The following is a 13814-nucleotide window of genomic DNA, read 5'->3' as shown; positions in this document are numbered from 1 at the left end:
AGAGGTAGATGTTATTTACTTGGATTTTAAGAATGTTTTTGACATGGGTGTCACACCCAATTCTTACAAGTAAGCTAAGCAGCTATGACATGGATTTTTTCCAGTCAGGTGGGTGGAAAACTGGCTTATAGGATGCAGCCAGAGTGGTGGTGGATGTGCTGGTTTCCACATGGAGAGATATGGACAATGGTGTCCTACAAGTCTCGGTCCTTGGACCAGTACTGTTCAATATCTTTACCAGTGATCTGGATGAGGGTGTGGAAAGCACTCTGTCCAGATTTGCAGACAACACCAAACTATGGGGTATAGTAAACCCACTAGAGGGTAGGGAGTGAATTCAGGCAGATTTGGATGGAGTGGGGAAGTGGGCAGATCAGAATAGGATGCAATTTAACAAAGATAAGTGCAAAGTGCTGCACTTCGGGAGAAAACAGAAACAAAAAACCAGAAAAACAAATCACCAATACACCTATAAACTAGGAAGCACCTAGTTCTATATAGCACAGTACTGGAAAGGGATCTTGGAGTCACAGTCAACGCAAAAAATGAACGAGTCACCAATGTGATGAGGTAATAATTAAGGCTAACTGTGCTTTGTCTTGCATTAGCAGGTACATCACAAGCAGGTCTAGGGAGGTGATTCTTCCCCGCTATGTGGCATTGGTGAGGCTGCCACTGGAGTACTGTGTCCAGTTTTGGGGACCACACTTCAAGAGGGACGTGGATAACCTGGAAAAGGCTCAGAGGAGGGTTCGACGTATGGTTGACGGCTTGCAGGTAAGATCCTTTAAAGACAGACTGAGGGACCTGAATCTCTTCAGCCTCCGCAAGACAAGGCTGAGAGGCGATCTTGTGGCGGTCTACAAACTCTTCGGGGGAGGGGGGAAGGGGGTCAGCAGGGAATAGGGGATATTCCGTTTACCAGGGCACCCCTCAGGGTTACTAGAAACAATGGCCATAAACTGAAGGAGAATAGATTTAGATTGGACATCAGGAACAAATTATTTATGGTGAGGGTTGCCAAAATATGGAATGGGCTTCCATGGGGAGATGGTGCTTTCCCCTATCTTGGAGGTGTTCAAGAAGACATTAGACAAGCACCTGGCTGGGGCCACTTGACCCCAGTGCTCTTTCCTGCCCAAAGCAGGAGGGTCAGACTCAATGATCTAGTAGGTCCCTTCTGACTGTAGAAACCTATGAAATCTATTAGAAGAATTTTTCCAGGGGGAGGTTAATAAATTCTTCCATTAAGATGGTAGCAAGAATATATACAGCTTCAGTGAGGACAGAAGTGCCTGTTTTTCTCCACCTTCTCCATCCCTACAGCACAAAAAGATAATAAAATTATTTACATGGCTTCTTGAATTACTTCTTCAGTACTTCCCCTTGGGTTATCATACTCCTTTCTGCTGTACATTACACCTCCATCCTTGGCAAAATCTTTGAGAAAATCATCAAGGCTCACATTTGTGAGAGCCCGGCAGGACAAATTATGCTGAGGGGAAACCAGCACGGGTTCGTGGCAGGTAGATCGTGCCTGACCAATCTAGTCTCTTTTTATGACCAGGTCACAAAACGCCTCGACGCAGGAGGAGGGGTGGATGTCGTATACTTGGACTTCAGGAAGGCCTTTGATACGGTATCCCACCCCATACTGGTGAACAAGTTAAGGGGCTGTGACTTGGATTACTGCACAGTCCGGTGGGTGGAGAATTGGCTGGAGGGTCGAACCCAGAGAGTTGTGGTGGATGGGTCGGTTTCAACCTGGAAGAGTGTGGGCAGTGGGGTCCCGCAGGGCTCGGTGCTTGGACCGATACTCTTTAATGTCTTCATCAGCGACTTGGACGAGGGGGTGAAATGTACTCTGTCCAAGTTTGCAGATGACACTAAGCTATGGGGCGAAGTGGACACGCCGGAGGGCAGGGAACAGCTGCAAGCAGACCTGGACAGGTTAGACAAGTGGGCAGAAAACAACAGAATGCAGTTCAACAAGGAGAAATGCAAAGTGCTGCATCTAGGGAGGAAAAATGTCCAGCACACCTACAGCCTAGGAAATGACCTGCTGGGTGGCACGGAAGTGGAAAGGGATCTTGGAGTCCTAGTGGACTCCAAGATGAACATGAGTCGGCAGTGTGACGAAACCATCAGAAAAGCCAATGGCACTTTATCGTGCATCAGCAGATGCATGACAAATAGGTCCAAGGAGGTGATACTTCCCCTCTATCGGGCGCTGGTCAGACCGCAGCTGGAGTACTGCGTGCAATTCTGGGCGCCGCACTTCAAGAAGGATGCGGATAACCTGGAGAGGGTCCAGAGAAGGGCCACTCGTATGGTTAAGGGCCTGCAGGCCAAGCCCTACGAGGAGAGATTAGAGAAACTGGACCTTTTCAGCCTCCGCAAGAGAAGGTTGAGAGGCGACCTGGTGGCTGCCTATAAGTTCGTCAGGGGGGCACAGAAGGGAATTGGTGAGTATTTATTCACCAAGGCGCCCCCGGGGGTTACAAGAAATAATGGCCACAAGCTAGAGGAGAGCAGATTTGGATTGGATATTAGGAGGAACTTCTTCACAGTTCGAGTGGCCAAGGTCTGGAACAGGCTCCCAAGGGAGGTGGTGCTCTCCCCTACCCTGGGGGTATTCAAGAGAAGGTTGGATGTGTATCTAGCTGGGGTAATGTAGGCCCAGCACTCTTTCCTGCTTATGCAGGGGGTCAGACTCGATGATCTATTGAGGTCCCTTCCGACCCTAGCATCTATGAATCTATAAGATGCTGGACCTGGTTAAGAGGAGAGCAAGATGCAAGGGTAGGATTCCCTACCAGCTCTCTAGTCAGTGCGGCCTAGGAGGTGGTGGAAAGGCTGGTTTCTTCAGTATACCCATCCCCAACCAAACAGGGCACATGGGCAAGGTTGGCTTTCCCAGCACTCCATAGCCTGACTCAGCATCAACATTTATAGAGTTGGTCATCTAAATTATTAGGTCAATTAGAAATCAAAGTCTTTCTTTTCCAAAGAGGTTCTCCTGCTTCTATTCGTCTCTAACAAACTCTTTTAGACATCACTTTTCTTCCCCGTCTTGTTTATTGCTCCCATCCAAAGGCTTAATTTATGTTCTTACTGTTCAGGCAAGTGCTGAGGGAGATATTCAGTTCTGTGTCTTTATTGTCTCTGATCCAAAGAGAAGGCACTTTGCCTGGAGGCACTAGCATTCAAAACGGAATGAAAAGAGCTACTTATAGAACAACCCTTGCTTTTCTGAGGTCTGAATAAAGCTGCTACTACAGTAATGCAGAGAAAAATTGAAACTTGAAAGAAATTTCTACAGAACACTTCACAACACTTTCAATAAGCAGAAAAAAAAAAAAGTTTGGCAACACAAATAATGGATCAAATCTCAACTGGACTTCAGTGGCATTCAACTGATTTACAGTAGCATTTAGTCTGGTCTCCTACACAGGGAACAATATTCCTGTGACTAATCCCATTGTACTACTACTGCTGTTCACAACCCTTTTGTTTGCCAATGCAAAGAGGAGTCAGCACTTATACATATATGGACAGTAAAGGACTATTTCTGAGCATGTAACCCAGCACACATTATTCATTCAATCTGCCTACAGTCAGATGGGTGGCAAACTGGCTCAATGGTCGCGCCCAGAAGGTAGTGGTGGATGGGTTGTTTGTTTTCGACCTGGAGGGATGTGGGCAGTGGAGTCCCCCAGGGCTTGGTCCTGGGGTCTGTACCATTCAACATCTTTATCAGCAATCTGGATGTGAGCGTGGAATGCACGCTGTCCAAATTTGCTGATGACACCAAGTTGTGGGGTGAGGTGGGCATGCTGGAGAGGAGGGACAGAATCCAGCTAGATCTAGACAGGTTATAGAGCTGGGCAGATGAGAATAGGATGGAATTCAATGCAGATAAGTGAAAGATACCGCATCTAGGGAGAAGGAACCAGCAACACACCTATAGGTTGGGAAACACCCTTCTTGTCAACACAGTGGCAGAAAGGGATCTTGGAGTCATTGTTGACTTCAGAATGAACATGAGCCACCAATGCGAAGAAGTGGCCAGTAAGCTTAACTTGTCTACAGATGCATCACAAGCAGGTCCAGGGCGGTGATCCTTCTCCTCTATGTGGCATTGGTCAGGCCACAGTTGGAGTACTACATCCAGTTCTGGGTGCTGCACTTCAAGAGGGATGTGGCCAGCATTCAGAGGGTCCAGAGGAGGGTCACTTGCATGGTCAAGGGGCAGTGAGGCAGGCCCTACAAGGAGAGACTAAACGGCCTGAACCTATTCAGTCTCCACTAGAGAAGGCTGAGAGGGGATCTGGTGGCCATTTACAAACTCACCAGGGGGGACCAGTGAGAATTGGGGGAAGCTCTGTTCCCTTGGGCACCACCCAGGGTTACTAGGAAATATGGCCACAAATTGTTAGAGAGAAGGTTCAAGCTGGACATCAGGAGACATTACTTTACAGTTAGCACTGCCAAGCTCTGGAATGGACTCCCAAGAGTGGTAGTGCTCTCTCCTACCTTGGGAATCTTCAAGAGGAGGCTGGACAGATATTTGGCTGGGGTGATATGACGCCGTACCCGTTCCTGCCTGGGGCAGAGGGTCAGACCTGATGATCTATTTAGGTATCTTCCGACCCTAAGCACTATGATCCCACAGAATCCCAGGCTATATTCAAGAAAAGTGCACAAGTAAACCGGAGTCTCAGAATGCTCTTTCCTTATCTCCAAGCAAAGGATCTCCAGAAAACCGATACAACTTTATGTAAGTACTGTCTGTCTTTTACTAATAGAATAAATGGAGTGTGGCCATCTTAAGTTACAATGTGTTGAGCACATTTTGAGTATTTAGATTAACACATACTTTCCTAGTCATTTTTAAAATGTTCTCGCATTATTTGCGCAATAGATTTGAACACAGTGTCCACAGATAATTTACAGACAGAAAAAGAAGTTCTTCCAATTTAGAAAAACACAAAAAACAACTTATCCCATTAGAAAGCAAAAACAACATAGGAAGAGACCACGTGGCAGACATAGAAGATCCAGGACAGAGAATTCTAGTAACAGCCAATTCTCCAACAAAGCCAGAAGCTACAATGCCAAGCAAGGTGCCCTACTGTAGTCTGGGTGGAAGTAGGCAATAGACAGGCCTTGAGTGGGATAAGACTTTCAATTCTTTCCAGCAGGCAGAGAATTACAGAATCTCTGTATACAGCAGCCAAAACAAAGAATCCCCTTTGTGTGTATTGTAACAGAGTGCTTACTCTTCTCATCTGTTATCCCAAATAAAGAAAAATACAGTGAAGGGAAATAGCAAGGCTCTTGCTGCAAATCAACTATGGGGGGGGGGGGAAAGAGAGAAAGGGAGGAGTTGTCTCTTGCCAATACAGCTAACCCCGCTTTAACTAAAAATAAGATTTTAACCCAGGACCTACAGCACAAGATGCCTACAACTCTCCTGTTTGAGCTAAAGGACTGGGCATGCTGATTAGAGGAAAAGCTTTACGTGGACTGGCTAATAAAGGGTGATAAAGGCCAGATTCCATCAGCCTGGGTTATAGCTTGGTAATTATAGTCCAGGTCAACCACAGACTCCACAGAAAGACAACCTTTACACTGAATTGTATTATCCATTTTACAGCTAGGCTAATACTAGAAAGTTTCTGAGGTGACTTCAAGCCTTATGAAACTAAGCGTTTCCATGTGTTCTTGCTACAGAGCTATGACAGTTGTCCTAGATGGCCATTTTCATTAAGCAATGCATTTACTGTCAATCCAAGTGATGGAGACAGGTTTTGTTATATTTTAAACTTAAAATACAAGCTGAAAGAGATCACAGAGTGCTAATCTTAAATGGATTCATTCAGGCTTGTTAAGTGTTCCTTGCAGTGAAACTGGGTCGGTAACCAACAGGTTTATCTTGGCTTCCTTTACTTTTAATTTTTAACTTTTTTCTGTGTTAAAATAAGCAGCCTCTACAGTTTGTCCCCTGCCAATGCTAACATGTTACAGCCTATTGCCAATAAGTTCTTTGTAAATATGGTAAAGTATTTAATTATTTTGTATGACTTTTGACACAATTCAACTATAAGCTCTCAGTGTCTATGGTTGCCTTCTCTGTTATGGATTTGTTCAGCCCCTTGCTCAGCAGAGCCTTGAACCCTGCTTGCAGCCTCTAGATTGTATGGCAGTGGAAATAATGATCTCTAGGAATTAGATGTAGCCGTTCATCCTTATTAATCTGCCTTTTGACAGAAATTCGAGCAACCTAAGAGTTCGACCTCCTAGCAGGCAGAATAATGGATTAAGAAGAGATATGAGAAATCATGACTTTTCTTGTGCTGAAGCAGAACATAAAATCCTGGTGATGCGATACTCCACTTGGGAAGGAATCCAAACCATTGGTTCTGAAGCACAGACAGTGCATTTGGGACTATAGTCAAAAAAAATGAAAAGCATATACATGCTTGCTTACCACAGAGAAAGTGTCTGAGGCACTAGAAAATAGACAGACTTATTCCTGTAACAGGGGAAACTCTTTACGGTCTGGCCCAGTTCACTGTCATGTGGTCCAGACAGGGCAGACATGAAAGAATAGTGGGCAAAGAAGGCTACAGTATAGGCGATAGGCAGCATACGGAGCACAAGCCTGGTAAACGCAGACACAAATTAACAGAAAGTAGTGCCAAACCTAAGTATAAAGGGCACCTATACATGTACAGTGCAGCTGCTCCAATGCACTGCAATTACAATGCATTGGAGCAGACTCAATCAAGTCTACTGGAGTGTGGTAATAATCATGCTCCAACAGACTCCAGCAACTCATGTATTAGTTTCCCTGCACTGAAAAATAGTGGCGGGGCGCTTTAACTAAAACTAGTTTGACAAGCTTTAGCTACAGTGCCCCCGCCACCATTTTTCAGCATGAGGACAGAGACAAAACACTCCAGGTGCTTTAATCAGAATGGCTCTCAGAATTGCTCTAACTAAAATGCTCCCCCGCACTCCCGGAGCGGGTGTATAAATACCCCAAATGCCAGACTCTCAATGATCATTAGACCTGCCACCACACATTAACTAGGCCCAAGACCAAACTCAGGCACCATGAATCTTCCACTTCAACCCGAGTTTAGAAATATGGACCAACTCAGAGTTACCATGGCTGCAATGAAAGGGAATTCTCCCTTGCGCATGAGCGTTAGCAACCTTCTGTTATTTAACTGGGCATCTGTTAAATCACTATCTGTTAGTAGCACTCTTGCATTCACTACTTTGGTTCAAATGCTTTCATGGACCCTCCTATTGGTTCCTGAACAGGCATAGTTCACTCTACAAAAGGAAGGCTTGGCCTTGCTATGCCTTAAATTCATCATTTAATAATAAAACTTCACTGGGGGAGCAAGTATGCATTTGTGTGTGCATGCACACACTTCCCCCCCGCCAATTTCATTGTTGCCCACCAGTTGTTCAGTAAATAATTAAATCATATGATAAATAACATAAAACAAAAGTCTTATATTGTTTTTACCATAACTCTTACAAATATTTATCTAGGTGGATTGATAAATACACCTATAAAAAAGCCAGAGCACAACATGGTGACTCTCGAGGGGTGGAAAAACGGTACATTTAAACTGTAAGGAAAAAGTATCAGGAGTAAAAGAGGGCCGACTTTGAAGATAAGCCTAAGAGAAAAGGTTGCTGAAAACCACCAAAAAACTTGGAATTTTATTCCTCATCTTATTAATAGCCAGAACATCATAGGTGAAACAACAGAAGCTGAAGATGTCCAAAGTTCATGTGTGTGTTAACAGTTAATCATATACTCTTGTGTGAACACATGATCTGGATGTGGGTTTACAGGAGTTTGATTAAGAGAACCTAAATTAAGACATAATAGAGAAGAGACATAACTCTTTGTGTTCAACAACATGGTATTGCAACAGAGTTTAACATTGAAAAACTAAGGCTATAGACAGTTGTGACTTTCAGCAGCATCAACATGAGAGGAGTTGCCACTACAGAGTGAATATTAGCTTTTACAATGCAGTATTAGTGGTTTAAGTAACCTAAATTACCTTAACTGTAACCCTGAATTAAACAGGGTAAAAGTTAAGGTATTTGTTCCATGGACATAGATAGCAATAGAACATGCAGATAAGTTGCATTGTAACAGCTTATGCTAGCATCATACCACAAGGGTATGCCTGTTAAATTGTAGCCTAAGAGTCCCTCTAATGAAGCAGAGGGCCACAATCATCAGAAGGGACTTGCCTTAAAAAAAAAAAAATTACAAATCAATTTCAGGGTGACCAAGTTGAGAAACCTGAAAAGGAGCATATTCAGCCTTCAGAGAACGAAGGCTTAGTACTTTTTTGAGACTGGATCACTTAGAGCACCTGCAAGTCAAGTTGAAGTCATTCTTCCCTTCGGTGCCTCCATTTCCCCATCCGTAAAGCGAGGAGGAAAAAATGACCTCCTCTGTAATGGAACTTGAGATCTGCTCATAAGAAAGTGCCACATGGACAAAAGCTACTTTTCTAACATGCAAATGTTTTTATTATAAAGTAAGTGTTAAACTAAAGTAACATATGTTCGCAGAAGTTAGTCCAGTTTTCAGGAAGGGAAGGCTTTTTGTTTTTTGGTTTGAGTAGGAAAATGTGGATTATTTGACAAATTTATTACTAGTTTCAGGATACACTATTGTGAAAGCACAGCCCTATTGTGTAATATACATTTTCATTCCAGAAATTAGTGAAATTGCATTTCAATGTGACAATAGTGTTATATCTAGGGTCACAAAAAAGGAAGTCTGGGTCATCTAGTCCAGCCACTTGCTCAAGGTGGGACCATTTCTGACTAAACCATCCCAGTCAAGTGTCTGTCTAACCTGCTCTTGAAAATTTCCAAGGGTGAAGATTCAACAACTTCTCTAAGTAGACTGTTCCACTGCCTGACTAGCCTCAAAGTCAGAAAGTTTCTCCTAATCTACAACCTACATTTCCTCTGCTGAAGCTTGTGGCCATTGTTCCTAGTCCTCTCCCCTACAGCCACAAGGAAAAACCCATCACCTTTCAGGTATTTGAAGCTTGTTATAAGCCTTCTCTTCTCCAGAGTAACTAATCTAGCTCTTTCAGCCTTTCCTCATAAGTCCTGTCTCCACTGAATAGAGTGGAAGAATCACTTCCTTTGATTTTCAAGCGTCACTCAAACCAATACAAACCAGTATGCTGTTGGCTTCCACCCACTTCCAAAAGAATGCATGCTATTTACTGTCTTATATTCAGCTTGTGGTCCACTGTAAACCCCAGCTCCTTCTCTGCAGCAGTCAGTCCCTAGTCTGTATCTGTGCATGCATTATTTCATCTCAAGTAAAGGACTTTGCACTTGTCTTTGTTGAGTTTCATCTGGCTAGCTGCAGACCTCTTTTTTTTTTTTAAGTTGTTCCAGGTCATTCATAGTCTTCAGTCTACCTGCAACTCCACCCAACTTGATGTCATCCACAGATTTTCTAAGCATGAGCTTCACCTCATTGTTTAATATCTTCATTAATGGTTTGGACAAAAACAAACCCAAGATAGTGCACTAGAGAACCCCACTTAATATCTCCTCTGAACCAGACATTGATGATTACTCAAGTAAAATGATGCAGCCAGTTATGCATCCACCTTACAGTACAGTACTTCCACCCACTCTTTATTTCCTTAGCTTACTAATGAGAAGGTGCCAATGATTTTGACAATCAAGATATACCATATCTATTGTCCTCCCCACATCCACAGAGCCTGTCACCTTCAGGTAGAAGGAAATCAGGTTGGTCAGGGATGTTTTGCTTTTGGTGAATCCTGATCATGGGTTGTATTACTGAGGAGCACCTAGAAAAATGTCTTGAGGACTTGCTCCATGGTCTTTCCAGGTGTTATCATGCTCCAGATACCCCTTCATAAAGATAGGCACTATATTTGCCCTTTTCCAGTCATTCAGGACTTCTTGATAATTCAGAGGGGTTGGAAGGATAGCCAGCAGCTTTGAAATGACTTCAGTAAATTCCTTCAGTACCCACTATTTTAGCAAGCCTGTACATGTACACCAAGACCCTCCTCCCTCTCTTTGTCAGGTAGACCCCATTTCTTCCTATGGAAGAACAAAGATCTGTTGGCAATATCATCTATGCAGCCATGTGTTGATTTCCAGGACGTTTCTGATCCAGGCCAGACTTCTACTCTTGACCGGAAAGATTCATGAGAACACCACTTCAGCCCCCATTCCATACACCCTTGTGCCCAGAGGTACTTAGTCATTTTTGACATGCTCAACATCACAGCAGCATGGGAGAGTAGTCAGAAGGCTGAATGGAGTCCCGGTAACCTTCCTGCAATGTTCCTGATGCAGGGTCCTGCCAGGCAGAAAACAGGTGACAGATGGGTGCCTCTGTGCCCTGCAGGGGGGATTAGCCAACTACCACTACCACATGTCACTTCCTTTCAACAGCAGTAGTCTCAATCTGTCCTCTCATGAGGGTGCAGGGCTTGGCCTCTCTTGCCACATTTCTGGTTGCGGGACTAAAATACTGCATAATGTATGAACAGTAAAAGAAAAAAGAATGCTAGGAAAAGATTAGCATTTTTGCTTCTCCACTGGGGGAGTCCCTGTTCCCCGAGCACTACCAGGAGTGACCAGGAGTAATGGTCACAAGCTGGCAGAGGGTAGATTCAGACTAGACATCAGGAGGCGCTACTTCACTGTCAGGGCAGCTAGGACCTAGAACCAACTTTCAAGCAAAGTGGTGCTGGCTCCTACCCTGAGGGTCTTTAAAACAAGGCTAGACAATGACCTTGCTGGGGTTGTTTGACCCTAGTATTCTTTCGTACCATGGCAGGGGGTCGGACTTGATGATCTGTTCAGGTCCCTTCCGACCCTACTAACTATGAAACTAAAATGCAAGAAAATTTAGTGGGTTAATGGGAAAAGAAAAGGTGACTTGCATTCTTCTGCTGCAGACCACTAGTTTAGCAAGGTCAATGACTTCTCTATAGGTAGATCTACAATATGTATTTGGCAACAGAACTCAGTTAGGACATGTATGGTTTGCTTGAGAAGACGGACAAAAATTTATCTTTCTGGACTTGCATTATTTTGTGTGAGTCAAGTATGACGAGATAGGAAGGAGAGACTGATGTTTCAGAGGTAAGGTGCTTTACTGGTGCATGGAAAATACTACTTCCATTTAGATATATATTTTAGATATAAAGCTGTTATCATCTAGACCAAGGGAAGTGCTGTATGGAATGTGCAAGCTGGAGGCTAGCACTTCTTATGAGAAAGGACAAATGAAAAAAAGAAAGAAAGAAAAGAACCCCAACCAAATAGCTTTCATGAAAAACACACACAACACCCCCATTAATTACATTTACTCTGGGAGATGCTGGTAATCCAGAACTAACAAGCATTTTGCATTACACTGATCATTAGCTGCTTGTTTACCATTTCAACTTTCAATGTCCACAGGAAAAACTGCACTTCAAGTTACAGAAGAATATTATCATCTTTTTTATTGGGATGCACAGCTCATAACTCCATATGCTGCATCTGTTGCAAGTCAAGGGATTCAAGATGGTTTAATATAAGAGTACTTAAAAAAAGAGAAAGGGGGTGGGGATTATTAAAGAAGAAAGAGTGTAGTCCCCAAAAAAGGGCTCCCCACAACTAGAGTTCCATCTTTTGGTTACATGTTTACCAGGGGACTGCACTTTATTTCTGTGACAGAGTTTGAGATAGCTAGCAGCTAAATATGCAATACAAAAATGGAACACAAAAAAAAGAGTGCTGTCAGCTTGGAAAAACCATGCAACCTTCCCCTGCTCCCCTTCCCCCCCACCCCACCCCACCCCAAACACACCCTTAAAACTCAGTGAGACTCAGTTTTTCATTCAGTGTCCTGGATACTACTTTTAATAGGCCTGGCATGCTCAGTTACATTGCTTGGGGAATCTGTGACTAGAAAAGACTTGTCCCAGCGGGGCTTGGGATTGCAAAGGGAAGTAATAGCCAATGGTTTGAGTACTAACAAACAGTTAGGAAACCCAAGCCCAAGCTTTAGTCTTTCACAGACTTCCTTAAGCAAGTCACTTACCCTCTCCCTGTATATAAGAAGAGGTTAATAGCACTCTCACTATTACAGGATATTATAAAGAAGCTTCATTATATACACATAATTTATACACCCACAATTTTGATGAGCTATTGGCTGTTCTTGGATTAGCCTCTTGATTCTGATCCATTACCTGTTATGCTACAAGTAATTACTTTTCCAAAACATCGAAGAGAAGTAGGGAACATCTTGAAACAGGTCCCAACTTCTTCCTCTGTCCATTAGAAACAGGTACCACACAGAAACCTGCCGTTAGTAGTTGCACTTTGCATGATTCAGGACTACAAGCATGTTGCATAATACTCCATTATGCTGTCCACTTTATGTGAAGCTGACAGTTGGGATTTGAGACTCATCAGTGCACTATTTTGCACATTTCATTTACTTTACTAATAGCAATGCAATTGTTTTAGACTTACTGAACATCTTGGATGTGTGTTATTACAGAACAGCATAACACAAATGCAGCCTCAGGAGTAGGTTTACTGTAAAAACAACACACACAAAAAATGAATCTCTTGGCATGTGCACAAGCTGTCTGCACCTGTCATCCTGCATTCAGATTAACACACACTCAATATAGTATTCATTTTTAGTGTGTGCATGTAGGAGAGTGGGGGGGGGGGGGAGGGGGGAGGGTGGCATCTTACAGATTAGGGAAATGAAGCACATGCATCATGGTTATTCCTCCTGCCAGTAAGGAGCCCTCTTTTGCTACTTTCATTTAGTTTTTGTAGAGTCCGAACAGCTCATCTCATTCCATAATGTAATTCTGCCTATTACTCAGGGTGAGAACCCCACAAAAAGGATATGACCCAGGGCCTAAAAAAAGGAAAGCCAGGATTTAAGACAATCCATACCTGTTCATGGCTGCTTGGGAAGTGCTAGCCCTTGGAGGTGGCACAAGTGAGATTAAGCAACAGACATTTTTCTACCAGATGAACTGGCACGTGGTCTGCTTGGAAGATAAGGAAGGCAAATGTGCAAGTAAGAAGTTCAGTGCAGAAATGCTAAGCAAGAGATGTATTTAGGGAACAACCAGTGTAAAAGGTTAAGTACTCACATTTTGGACCTTGCTTGTGCTATCAAGGAAGTTTGTTCTTTTATTTATTAGTGGGGGGGGGGGGAAGAGAAGGAAGGAAAAACAACAAGGCAGTCAATAAAACAATGAGGAGAGGCAGCAGGATCATCTAGTTTAAATGTCCTGTTCATAAACGTTCACATCCTGTTTGTCCCAGAACCCCGCATGCCTACTCTGTGCAGAGGCAGATCAGGGGAGAGAAGCAGCAGTGGAGCAGCATGGATGCACCCTCCCCTAGTATGGCCTGAAAATATAAACCAAGGACCTTTTTTTGTAGTCCAAGGCAAGCAAGAATTCCCCACTGCCTTCCCCTCCATCATCAGTAGCACTCTCCCCTCCACTACTGTGGTCTAGCAATCTTTTTTTTTTTTTTTTTGGTTGGGGGAGGGGGGAGGGGGGTAGAGCAGCACTCCAGAACTGATGCTGCCCAGCTCTTGGGCTCAGCTGGGATAACAGCAGCAGCCGGCAAGTTTCACATCTCTGCAGCACCTACTCCTGTGCTGTTGGGGAATGGCAGTAAGGGCACCACTCAATGGTTGCTGCTGTCCCTAGCTGAACTCAGCT

This window comes from Crocodylus siamensis, chromosome 1 (assembly GCF_052110815.1).
Source record: "Crocodylus siamensis isolate JL-2025a chromosome 1, ASM5211081v1, whole genome shotgun sequence".
NCBI lineage: Eukaryota > Metazoa > Chordata > Crocodylia > Crocodylidae > Crocodylus > Crocodylus siamensis.
The sequence above is the reverse complement of the archived record's forward strand: the minus strand, read 5'-3'. Positions refer to the sequence as shown.